Raw genomic sequence first — 13,547 nt, forward strand, 5'->3', positions numbered from 1 at the left:
GCCCCAGCACAGCCAAAATAAAATAATAAACCCATTACAGGCAGCATTTATTTTCACTTCTAGTTCAAGATAGACTATACTGTTTATATTTTAAAGCCAACATATCTTTACTTTCTGCCTTTTTCTAATTCAAAGATTTACTTTCCTTTTAATAAGTGAAAGCCAGGTGTCATGTTTTGCTTTTTTTCATATTGCTTAAAAGTGAAGACATCAAAAAATAGTGTGACTATTACAAGTTTTGTGTTTTACAGATATTCAAGAACAATTTACCTTTTATTTTTAAATTTATTTTAGTTTTGTTTTAATAATAAATAATTGTATAATTTAAATAATTTTAATTTTAAAGTTTACATTTTATAGTTGATTTACAGTGTTGTGTTAATCTCTGCTGTGCAGCACAGTGACTCGGTTATACACATATATACATTCTTTTCCATTATGATTTATCCCAGGATATTATATATAGCTCCCTATGCTATACAGTAGGACACGATTATTTATTTTATTTATATAAATATATTTAAATTTTATTTCCTTTATTTATTTATAAACATTTTGATTTTACTTATTTATTTTTATTTTTGGCCACACCAGGTGGCTTGTGGAATCTTAGTTCCCCGAACCCATGCTCAATGAAAGCATGGAGTCCTAGCCATTGGATTGTCAAGTAATTGCCCCCTCCTTTGTTTTTGGTGCCTAAGTCTCCTTGAAGGGCAAGAGGACCCAGGTGAAAACCAGTTCCAAGGAGCAGAGACAAGTCTATCTACTCTAAACCTGCCTACTCGCCTACCTCAGGGAATCCCACCTGATTACAGAAGATTTTCTCAGAGGAAGAAGGCAAGTGCTCATGGTTGAATGTGGCTTCTGTACCAGGCTCCACTCTGTCCTCCTTACCCCCAGCCACCCCTCTTTCCAAAGCCTCCTGCAGTTTACTAAAAGGTATGGGGTTTCCACTAAGTGCCAGGCGTGGTGAGAGATGACAGGGCTATAAAATTGCCCTTTTAGCCCAGAGACCAGTGGGTAACATGTTGCTATAATCAGATAACATCCATTTGGTGCAGAAAATGTTTCTCATTTTTAGTTGTGGTCAATTATACATAATGTAAAATTTGCATCATGACCGTTTTAAGTGTATCGTCCAGTAGTCTTAAGCACATTCAGGTGGTTGTGAGTGTTTCTGTGTGGGGTGCATTAGGGCACAGAAGATAGTTCAGTCAGGGATCAGAAAGCTTTATTGTTTTTGTTCTGCTTTTTAATTCTACATTGGAAAAGTGGATTTACAATGCAGGGAACTACAGAAACGTGGAGAGAGGTGCTCATGTGTGATCATACAATCAGGCCGCTTTCAGATTTGCCAGCTGAGAGGCTAGCTCACCGGCATCACACAGCCGGGGATGGGACGGCCCGGAGTCAGGACTCTCAGTGAACATTACGTCCCCCTCTTTCCCAGTGGCTTTGAGGCTTAGACCCTTAACCCAGGAAAGTGATGACACCTCTGACAGCAACAGGGGAGCGGAAGTTTCTGTAGAGGATGAAGATGGCTCACAGTGAAAGATTTCAAAGGAACTGAGGGCACTGTCAGTGGCCACATCCAACGAGTAGTTAGAGACTGAGAATGGGAGCCATTTTACCCTGGCTTCCCAGCCTGGGAGAGGGTTCTGGACAAAACGTTTCCATAAGTCCAGCCTTGCGATCAAAGGAAATTGCTTCTCTGTACCCCTGTGAACACATAGGCACATGCGTGCACGTTAACACATGCACAAGACACACAATGGCACATGCTTACACACACACACACATTGATACCCACACTTTGATATATAAACCAGTGCCCTCATGCAGGTGACGTCCACAGCCCATGCTGCAAAGGTGTTTCACGGTGCTTTTCCTTCTTGTCCTCGCCTGGAGTTTACAGCACTTGGAAAATGTCAAGCGTGGGAGGCCTCTTAGTCCTGGGTTAGGTGAAAACTCCCTCTACATATTTGGAGGGCGTCCAGGCCCTGCGAGTGCACTCGCAGAGGAGATAACAGTGACCTTGCTGGCAAGGGAGGACAGCCCCGCTGAGGCCAAGGAGCCGCGCTGGCTGGGCTGAGGTCACTTCCCCTCCCCTGCGGCACCTGGGTTGACTCTGATGGCAAAGATGCTGGTTCAGCATTGGGTGAGAAGCTCTGCTCTCAAGGAGGCCCTGCAGGTTTGGGGGGAGGAGACTCCTTCTCTGCCCCTGGGGGCCCACAACGAAGTGTGTTAGTCGCTCAATTGTGCCTGATGACTCTGCGACCCCATGGATTGTAGCCCGCTAGGCTCCTCTGTCCAGGGGATTTTCCAGGCAAGAAAACTGGAGTGGGTTGTTACCATGCCCTTCTCCGGGGGATCTTCCCGACTTCAGGATTGAGCCCAGGTATCCCACATTGCAGGCAGATTCTTTACCATCTGAGCCACCAGGGAAGCCCTCGGGGAGGAGAGTTTGGGGGACGAGACTCTACCTTTCCCCCTGGAGGCCACAGGCTGATGGTCACATGTCCACCAACCTCCTTGTCTTCCCAAAGGCACCCAGCGTGCCTCTGCAGAATGGTGACAGGTTCTGGGTCCTACCAGGGCTGCGTCTGGCTCCTCAACAGCTCAGAGGCTCAGCCTGGCTGGGCCTGACTGGGACAGCTCAAGTCTCAGCATGACTGGTGTGTGACTGGAAGCCGTGGAGGTTTTCTCATCTAAATGCAATCCCCTCTGTGGTCATCCCTTTAAGGGGCCAGCCTGTCATGTTCAGTGACCACAGGTGACAGGGTCCTCACTGCCTCTGGGAGCAGCCTATGGCAGAGGGGAGGCCCACCGGGTTCCTGCCCCTCTGTCACTTCCACTCACTCGTCCTGACTGTGCTACTTGGGTTAGGATGAACCCTCCTTCCCCAAGACAGCCCTGTGATATTGGAAAACAGCTGGCATTCATGTGTTGGCAAATACCGAGAGGGTTCCTGGGTGCTGGGCCAGGCCTGAGAGCTGAGAGCAGACATGTGCTTGGTGGTCTGGTGGAGGTGAGGACAGGAAGAGAGCTGGCCCTGTAGGGTGATAGTCTGCAGGCTGGGAGACCCCCTGGGGGCTGGCCACTGCCCAGAGGAGAGGAAGCCACATGCTGGAGGGCACATGACGGCTACTCAGGCGGGGTGCTGGAGCTCTGTGTGCTCCAGACAGAGGGGCTGGGACATGGGAGTCCAGGGTGCAGCCTGGCGCCTGCACTGCAGGTGATTCAGAATGTGTGGGGAGACCGACAGCTTACCCCAGTCAGGGCACCAGCTGGACCTGATTCTGAGGCCCTAGCAGGGGCGAGGGTGGGCACAGACCAGGGAGTTTTGATAGGGGAAAGGCAGGATCAGGTGTGGAATTTAGCAAGGTCATGCCAGCTTCCAGGTGGAGAAGGCATTTCCAGGGTGTCCTCTGGCTGGACAGAGAGTCCAGGGGAGGTGGCTGCAGGCAGCTTGGCCAGAGGCACTGGGTGCCTGGGCTAAGGCGGCAGCCGTGGGTGGAGGGCAATGGGTGGGGTTGAGAGATGGTAACACGTGGGTCCAAGGGGAGCTGGCAAACTTCTTTAGACGTGTAACTTCAGGTCTGCACGTACTCACTGGATATAACCTTGGAGTGCTTCACCAGCCAACTCAGCCCCTTGGGTTGGGCTCCTGTTTACAATTTAAGGTAACTTCAAGTGTGGCGCCCAGAGCAGAACAAAGGATTTCAGCTACTGTCTGGATGGTGTGGATTATCTCAGCCTTTTATCTCTCCTTCCAGCCTGTGCCCTCTCTGCCACCAGGGTTGACACCCGAGGTCTGGTAGCTGGAGCCCACAGTCGCTCATAGAAACACACTTTCTTCTCAAGGGCGTGAACCTTCACTCTGGATCGCTCCAAGCCACGTGCCCCTGTCTGGAACCCAGGCAGCTGGTTTTTAGAACCTATTAACAGGAACTCGCATTTATTATTTTTCTTTGTATTTTTTGTAAGAAGTTCACTTTTCTTAGATTCAGCGCTTCCACCTCCAGCCCTTTACCCTGAAGACACAGCAGCCTTGGGTTAGAAGCTGTGACGCTTGGCCTCTGGGTTGATATGTGACGTTCCACTGTAGTTTCACCCACTGTGTAAGAGGAATTTTATGTTTTCTTAAAAAAAATGTTTGTTTAAAAAGCTTACTACTGGAAACTTTAACAAACTTTAATAAGTTACTTCCCAGGATATTTTTCTTTCCATCTTGAGGAAACAATGAGTTTCCATTTGTATGGAGAAGAGAGGCAGCAAGGTGGTGTTCTGGCTTCTTCTCCTCCACTGAGGTGTTTCAGGCTCAGCAGCCAGCTGGGCTTGGCCTTCCAAGACACCATATAAAAGTGCAGTGGCAGTGTGTGCGCATGTGAGTGTGAGTGTGTATGTGTGTGTGGAGCGGGGGCCAGGTTATTGGGGTGGAGGGAAGGGAACTGTTTGATTAATGGGTGTCCTGTGAACCTGCACATTTGGCCAAGGCTGCATTCCTGGGCTTTCAAACCCGGGCAGTTTGATAAGCTGAGACCAAAGTCCTCTTTCCTCCCAGCAATGAGAGCAAACAGGGCCACTTGCTAATCCCAGCCCTGGCCTCTGGGGCCGTCTCTCGGCAACCAGCCCACCAAGTGGCCTTTCACAGGCCAATCAATGGGGCAGCTCTGGGGTCGGGAGCCCGATAGCCAGCCTGTCTGAGTTGGGTGGGAGGGAGGCCTGGACACACCGACCTCCAGCACACAGTCTGGAGGGCCATGCTTGGCCATGAGGCCCACCATAGTCACAGCTCCTCCGGAGCTGGGCTCCTCCAGAGCTGGACTCCTCCTCCTCTCCTTCCCACCACCCCCTTCCCCACCTGGGCAGCTTATCAGTAGGACTCTCTCCATTCCTCTAGTGCCTGCCTAGAATGTTCTTCCCAATCCCCGCCGTCTTCAAAAGCCTGCCCTGGTTCCTCCTCCTCTAGGAAGCTTTCTCTGGTCACTCCAGTCTACACGGATCTCTCCCTTCTCTGGATCCCTGGAGCCCTCAGGGTCACGACTCATGGTTTCAATTGGTTTGCATGTGTTGTCTTGCTGTCACCAGCTAGACTGTCAGCACCTTGGGGGTAGGGCTCACACTTGGGGATCATCCCTAACCCACCCAGTGGAGGGCACACTGGAAGCTTTAGGAGGATCATACCAGTGTGGACAAAATGGGGGAACAGGGGACAGATTGGGGTGGAGGTAGGGGCTGAAGGACTTAATCCCAGGAAGATGTGGAGGGCAGACTTTGAGATGAAAGGCAGTAAGGGGGTCAATCTGGAGAGAATGTTTATTTCAGGGGAGCCATGGTAGACAGCTGAGGGGTGTCTGTGCATCCTGTCACCTGCGTCCACCCTTCTCTCTGAGGACTGTTTCTTTTCTTGGCAGGAGCTGAGGGTACGGAGCTGCGTTCACATTTGCACCACTGGGTCCCTTACTTCTGACTGGAGGGGCTTACAGTTGTGACGGAGCCTGGAGGGTCCTTCCAGATCTCTCCTCCAGAGACGTGGATTCAGGACTTGAGTGAGATATGCTTCCGTGTCGGAAGTGTTGCCTCTGAAAAGATATAAACCAGCTACAAGATGGCTGTATGTAGGGAGGAGCTCTGGAAGCAAAGCTGCAAGAAAGCAGGAAAGAAGAGAGCGAATAGGAACTGGAGCCCATGTCCAGCATACAGCTGCCTTTGCTGCCCACACTAAGTCAGAGCTCACCGTAGTCCCGAGAGCAGGTACTGTTGGGATCCTGTTTTACTGATGGGGCAAGTCAGGCCTGGAGATCCAGTAACTTCCCCAACCACACTCAGCCACTAAGGGGCAGATCTGAACCCTGTCCTGCCAGGTTATCAACTCCAAGCAGAGCCCCCTATCTACCTTTGCTCTAAACAGCTTCATGGATCCAGGCCCTGTCTTTTATAAGGCACTTCTCTACATCCTGCACTTCAGTTTGGGGAGTTACCAGAGCTGAATTGATAAGGTTTGTTTCCATCATTTATCTACCTCCCTATCTATCTACCTGGGCTTTCTCTGGTAGCTCAGCTGGTAAAGAATCCACCTGCAATGCAGGAGACCTCAGTTCAATTCCTGGGTTGGGAAGATCCCTTGGAGAAGGGCTAGACCACCCACTCCAGTATTTATGGGCTTCCCTTGTGGCTCAGATGGTAAAGAATCTGCCTGCAATGCTGGAGACCTGGGTTTGATCCCTGGATTAGGAAGATCCCCTGGAGGAGGGCATAGCAACTCACTCTAGTATTCTTGCCTGTAGAATCTCCATGGACAGAGGAGTCTGGTGGGCTACAGTCCATGGGGTCACAAAGAGTTGGACACGACTGAGCAATTAAGCACATCTATTTACCCATCTATCAAATCATATCAATCCATCCATCACCTATCTATCCATCATCTCCCTACCTATCTACCCAGCATCTATCTATCATCTATCTGCTGCTGCTAAGTCACTTCAGTCGTGTCCGACTCTGTGTGACCCCAGAGAAGGCAGTCCACCAGGCTCCCCCATCCCTGGGATTCTCCAGGCAAGAACACTGGAGTGGGTTGCCATTTCCTTCTCCAACGCATGAAAGTGAAAAGTGAAAGTGAAAGTGAAGTCGTGTCCGACTCCTAGCGACCCCATGGACTGCAGCCTACCAGGCTCCTCCATCCATAGGATTTTCCAGGCAAGAGTACTGGAGTGGGTTAAGTGCAATTAAATCCTAGATGGAGAGAACAGGTAAGAACCTTGGAGACTCAGGTTGGATGAGGACTAAGAAAGGATCCCCACCACCATTAACACTATCGGTTGTTCATATGCTTTCTTCTAAATAGGCCCTCTTCACTCCTCAAGCAGCCCCGTTTTACAGAGAGGTCCCTAGACAGGGAGTCACCCAGTAACCCGCCAGGACAGTAGGCTCGCATGCGCGAGCTTAGGCTGCCTCTTGTCTTCGCTTATCCCTGCAGATGGATGCACAGCGTCTAAACACCCCAGGGGGTGCGCGCTTGTCTTCCTCCCCAGCTTCCCTTGAAACACTCCCTCTGTGACCACCGCGAGGACCAGGTCTTGAGCTCTCTCTCTTGGACGGGCTTTGGTCCGAGTCACTCTACCGCCGGCTTCTCCCGCCAAGCAGCCACCAACCGGACAGTGCCTCTGCAGGGCCCTCCCCCGCCCCCACCCCAAGGTTTCCCAGCTGCCAAGTTAGCTCCCTTCATCTGCATCCCCCGCCTCGCTCCCCTCCGACTCCAACAAAACCAAGTACCCTGCCTCTGCCTGCCCTTGGAGGCCCAGTTTCTCCCACTCCTTCCTTATTAGTGATTAAAAAGAAAAGGAATTCCTTTAGCAATTGGAACAGCCTCTGAATGGAGTTGAAGGACATGCTGCGAAGTGTGAAACAAACAAGGTCTGAACTTGCCAAGCTGACCAAGTGGTTATTTTAATCATGTGGAACAGCCCCCTTTTCATGGAAAATTTTCTACTCCAACACCTGTGGCCATTAAAGAAACCCTCACTCTTTTCTCCTCTGGGGTCCCAAGGGTCCACCTAGCCAGCTGCTGCCAGCCCAAGTAATTATTCCTGTTGCCCTTTCTCTCTGGCTCCTCATCCCCGCCTGGCCCAGCCCCTGCTAGTCCTCAGGCATAAATGGATGCAGTGGAACAGTTCTGATCCTTCTGGGAAGAATAAAGTGACCCAAGACCAGGATCACCCACTGCTTTCTTCTGGAATCGGGTGTGATTCTGTCCTCATCTAGACACTGGAGGTAGTTCAGGCCCTCTGCTCCCTAAAGTGCCCCATGACCATCTTAAGGAGGCATTGTAGTTCACCGTCTACAATTTGGACCGTATCTCTGCAAGAAAATAATTCAGGGAAATTACATCAAGTTAAGAACCCAACCATGTGTGTACCCTGATTTCAGCCATGTAACACAGACTGTACTAAATTGCTTGGTGTGGAAAGGGGCTTCAGATGTGTTGTAGTTGATCTTTTATGCACGAGACTTTGCTCCTCTGGTGGCTCAGATGGTAAAGAATCTGCCTGCATGCAGGAAAATTGAGCTCAATCCCCAGGTTGGTAAGATCCCCTGGAGTAGGAAATGGCAACCCACTCCAGTATTCTTGCTGGAGCATCCCATGGACCAAGGAGCCTGGAGGGCTACAGTCCATGAGGTTGCAAAGAGTTGGATATTACTGAGCGACTAACACTTTTACTTTTTCTTTTGTGGTCATTAACAGGGCTTCCCAAGTGGTGAAAGTTAGTGGTAAAGAACCCACCTGCCAGTGCAGGAGACCTAACAGACCTAACAGTTCAATCCCTGGGTCAGGAAGATGCCCTAGAGGAGGGCACAGCAACCTACTCCAGTATTCTTGCCTGGACAATCCCATGGACGGAGGAGTCTGGTGGACTACAGTTCATAGGGTTGCAGAGAGTTGAACACGAAAAGCAATTTATCAAGCACACACCCAAGGTCATTAATATGTGCAGTAGCAGTTTAAAAAATTGAAAGCAATGTCCAAGTCAATAAGAATATTAGGGACTTTCAAAACAATGAAAATTCCCCTTCATAGTATTCAAATGTGAAACCAGAGGTGAGACTCATACCTAATGTATTCTTGTATGGCCCATAATACCCACCCAACATGCCTAGCACATAATAGTTACCTATAAATGTTTTTGGATAAATGAATGAATTGTGCCATCTAAAATATATGAGACTTCACTTTTTACTCATTAGTCAAGTTCTAGAGAATATCAAGCATAATTTCAATGACAATCAGAGGAGGTACTAAAGGTAACTCAATCTCTTAACGTTCTCTTTGACTCAAACTTTTCAGTTCAGTGCTTGCTAGAATTTCACTCCTCTGCCAGTTCAGTACTTGTGAGAATAACATCTTTATTGATGAGTCAGGAAGGAGCAAGGTGACAGTTTATAAGCAGGCCAGGTAGCTATAGTTGTGGGGTTGCGGGGGAGCTGTCTGACAGTAACTTCTCTGGTACCTGGGTCCTCAATTTGAAAATTCCAAGCATTTTTCGGGATGAGCCTATTAAAAAGCTTCAAGTCCCACTTCAAGGGGAAATGTTAAGTTGGAGCCCCCTTGTCTCCATTTTGCAAAAAAAGTAAAGACCTAAAGAGGACATGCGGAGAAGGGGCACCCCACTCCAGTACTCTTGCCTGGAAAATCCCATGGATGGAGGAGCCTGGTAGGCTGCAGTCCATGGGGTTGCTAAAAGTCGGACATGACTGAGCGACTTCATTTTCACTTTTCACTTTCATGCACTGGAGAAGGAAATGGCAACCCACTCCAGTATTCTTGCCTGAAGAATCCCAGGGATGGGGGAGCCTGGTGGGCTGCCATCTATGGGGTCGCACAGAGTCAGACACGACTGAAGCGACTTAGCAGCAGCAGCAGCAGCAAAGAGGACATGTGATTTACAAAGGACACCTGGAGAGTCGGTTGTTGTTGTGTTCAGTTCCCTCAATCTTTCCCAGCTTCAGGGTCTTTTCCAATGAGTTGGCTTTTTGCATCAGGTGGCCAAAGTATTGCAGCTTCAGTTTCAACATCAGTCCTTCCAATAAATATTCAGGGTTGGTTTCCTCTAAGATTGACTGGTTTGATCTTCTTTCTGTCCAAGGGACTCTCAAGAGTCTCCTCCAGTACCATAGGAGCAAAGCCAGAACAGAACTCAGGTCTCCAAGGATCCCTCTACTATAACAACTTGCTGCCTGGGATGACTTGGGTGAGTCTGACCAAACACAGAAGTCCTTTCTGTAATTAGCATCAGTTTTAGTTCACCAAAGCAATATCGAGATAGAAAAACAAAACTGGAGAGCTCACACTTCCTAATTGTAAAACTTACTCGAAGCCTACAGTAGTCAAAACAGAATGGTACTGGTATAAGGATAAACATATAGACCAATGGAACAGAATTTAACTAAAATAACCTGGAAATAAACTTATACATCCATGGCCAATTGATTTAATTAATCAGCAACATGAAAAATTGCTCTACATCATTAGTACTTAGGGAAATGCACATACAAACCATAATGAGATACCACTTCACACCAACTAGGATGGCTATAAAAAAAACACTCTGAAAATAAATGTTGAAGAGGATGTGGAAAAATTGGATCTATTGTAAATTACTGGTAGAAACGTAAAATAGTGCAGCTTCTGTGGAAGGTAGCACAGTGGTTTCTCAAAAAATTAAACATAGAATCACCATGTGGTCCAGAAATTCCACTTCTAGATAGATATATGCCCAAAATAATAGAAAACAAGTATGTGAACACACATGAATGTTCTCAGCAGCGTATTCACAACAGATAAAAGGTAGCAACAACCCAAATATCCATCAACAGAATGGATAAATAAATGTGGTTATACTTACAATTGAATATAATTCAGTCATATAAAAAATAATGATGTACTGATACATACTACAGTGTGGATGAACCTTGAACATTATGCTGAGTGAAACAAGCTCGGCACAAAAAATGATGTACAATTCCCTTTATATGACACATTCAGAATAGGTAAATCCATAAAGACAAAAAGCAGGTTGGTAGTTGCCAGGGGTTTAGGCAAGGGGGCAGGGGGGAGTAACTGCTTAATGGGTAAGAGATTTTCTTTTAGGGTGATGAACATGTTTTAGAACTTGATAGTGGAGAGAGTTGTGGTTGCAGAACATTGTGAATGTACTAAATGGTATTGAATATATACCTTAAAACAGTTAATTTTATGTTATGTGAATTTTACCTCAATTTTTTAAAAAAGGCATTAATTCACTCAGAGAGTCATTAAGAAAGGAAAATATGTAAGCCCGCTGTGTGCTTCTTATGGAGCAAATAACTATTTGACTGACAACTTTTCACATTCTTACCAGTGTGTGGGGGGAAAAGTCACAAGTATTTTCTGGAACATGCAGAGTTGTGAAACCAATGCCCTGAGTAAACTGAAATTATTAACTGATGGAGCCCCAGAGGCCAATCTAGCTAGCTAGCTTAGAGTTCCCTTCTAACCATATGTGGCCCTGCCTCCAGGCATTGTCCCTTTCCATCTAGCCACAGACACTTTCCCTCTTTTACAAAAGTTTAACTTTCCAGTGGGATCCTGGGTGGGGGATATGATGAGATGACAGGGGGGATATTCTAGAGACTGAGCTTCGCCACATGGCAGGTTGCCCGTGATTGGAGAGTTTTTGCAACAGACTGAAATCACTTAGAAGCCCAGGGGTAGTAGGCTGAAGCATTTGCTTGAAAAGACACTTAGAACAAAGTCTGGGGCCAAATCTCATCTGAAGCCCATCTCCAGTCAGGTGCCTTAATGGAGTTCAGAAATCAGAAGTAGAAATGTCTGTGATGATGCTGGCTGGAAGCAGGTAACTGTTGCATGGACCAGCCTGGCAGAGGATAAAGGGAGGAATCAGGGTCCTAATGTGAGTTGGGTCAGCTGAATCAGGACGGGATGCCGAGTAGAAGAATGGGAGGTTGGACCTGAAAGAAAACAGCACTGTGGATGCCTGGAAAGACCTCAGGAAGTCATGCCCAGGCATCAAGCCAGCTCTGGGTAAACAAGACTGATGCTCCCTCACCTTGGTTCCATCCAACAGACCACAGAGTTTATAGGATTGTTCTTCTGCACCGGTTTCCACAGGTGACCCTTTAGACAGCTCCCTTCTATGGCACCTAAGAGCACTCTGTCTGTGCCTTTAGGGCCCACCTGCAAGCTGTTATGGGCTTCCCGAGTGGCGCTAGTAGTAAAGAACCCGCCTGCCAATGCAGGAGGCATAAGAGACTCAGGTTCAATCCCTGAGTCCAGAAGATCCTCTGGAGGAGGACATGGCAACCCACTCCAGTATTCTTGCCTGGAAAATGCCATGGAGAGAGGAGCCTAGAGGGCTACAGTCCATACGGTCACAAAGAGTTGGACATGACTAATCAGACTTAGCATGCAGGCAGGCTGTTATAGATATTTATGGACATAACTAAATCTCTTGCTTGCTCTAAGCCCCCTTTGGCCAGATGAGTCTGATTAATCTTTGTTTTCCTCTACAAAGCTGAATATAATGCTTTATTCTGAGAGGGCACTGATACAATGTCTATGGATGATTATAAGGGACAGGTTTTGTCTTCCAGCAAGCTTTCACTGGGAAAGCATGACATGAACCACATATGAGTCTGAAGGGGTATCAAACACAGAAGCCCCTGGGATGGCCTGTGACTTCACTGGTCCAATTCTAATTGTTTACTTCCTTCTCCATGGTGATTAGTTCAAACGTGTGATCCGAGAAGAACCAATCAGAATCCTCCCATGAGCTTTGACACATGAACTCTGGAAGATATCTCAAAAAGATTGTAAACCCTCCAATTAAGCTTTATCCTCTAATCATGCTGTTTTCAAAACTAAACACCACCAGCCGGATTAATTCAACATGCTTAAAGCCGAAGATTGGCCACTCTGGCGGCTTCTTGTCTCATCCAAATTAAGTTCCTGTGACCTAACCCTTCTTATTGCTGGTATCACACTTTTATTTTGTTGTCCACTTAGTTGGATAACATAATGAAAGAAAATACACTCATACAAGACAAATAATTTCATTAATATGTACTGCTAAACACAAAGATGGCAACATAGCCCTAAGCCATCTGTTTGTAGATGGGAACCACCACCACGAGGGAATTCAAAAAGTGCTTCCAAGAAATGGTCAGAGAGGTTCAAGATAGGCCCATCAAAGCAAGTTCCTAAGTGCTTCTGTATAAAAGTATGGGGTATATGAGGGTCACATATTTAAAACTGAGGACCACCTGGTTGAATTGACATTTATTTACCTAATTTTAAAAAAATTTCTTCACCTGAAAATGATGCACAGAAAAAAATTATGCATAGACTATCCAGTGCTCTCTTTTGTGCAACTTGTGCGATTCATACTAACTGTCTTCACCCTCTTGTGATCCTTCAGTGGAGGTGGAAAGGAAACAGAGGGAGGACAGGAAGTGACACACAGAGAGGTGAGTGGGGAGGGAGACCTGGCCATTCATCAGATGTGTCCTCTGTGCTGGAGGTTGAGGTCATGGGCTGGGCTTGCCTGACCCCTTAATCCAGCACTGCTTCCATCTCCCATAGGACATAGGGCAAGTCATTTCTCACTGAGTTCACCATCCTTCTCTACCAGAGAAGGAATTCCTGAGCTCTCCAGCATAATTCTAGGGCTTGGTGGGGTGGAAGGTACTAAATAAAGTGTTTTCCGATGGAACCTGAACTGGAGAGTCTCCTGACGCAGGGGCATCTGGCAGAGTGGAGGGCAGGGATGAAGCATGACCCTGACCATGAGGATAAGGAGCAGCTGGCAATCTGAACCATCAGAACCACACATACCTTCCCCTCCCTTGGTTCTAGAATGCAGGGGCCTTGGGCTGGTCACTGAGATGGAAGCTGCAGAAACCAACCAGTCCAAGTAAATGACAAAGGTCTTCTTTCAGTCATCACTGAAATTAAAATATGACAGAAAAAAAAGAGGATTTTGTAGGAGGGT

This window comes from Bubalus bubalis, chromosome 3 (assembly GCF_019923935.1).
Source record: "Bubalus bubalis isolate 160015118507 breed Murrah chromosome 3, NDDB_SH_1, whole genome shotgun sequence".
Lineage (NCBI taxonomy): Eukaryota > Metazoa > Chordata > Mammalia > Artiodactyla > Bovidae > Bubalus > Bubalus bubalis.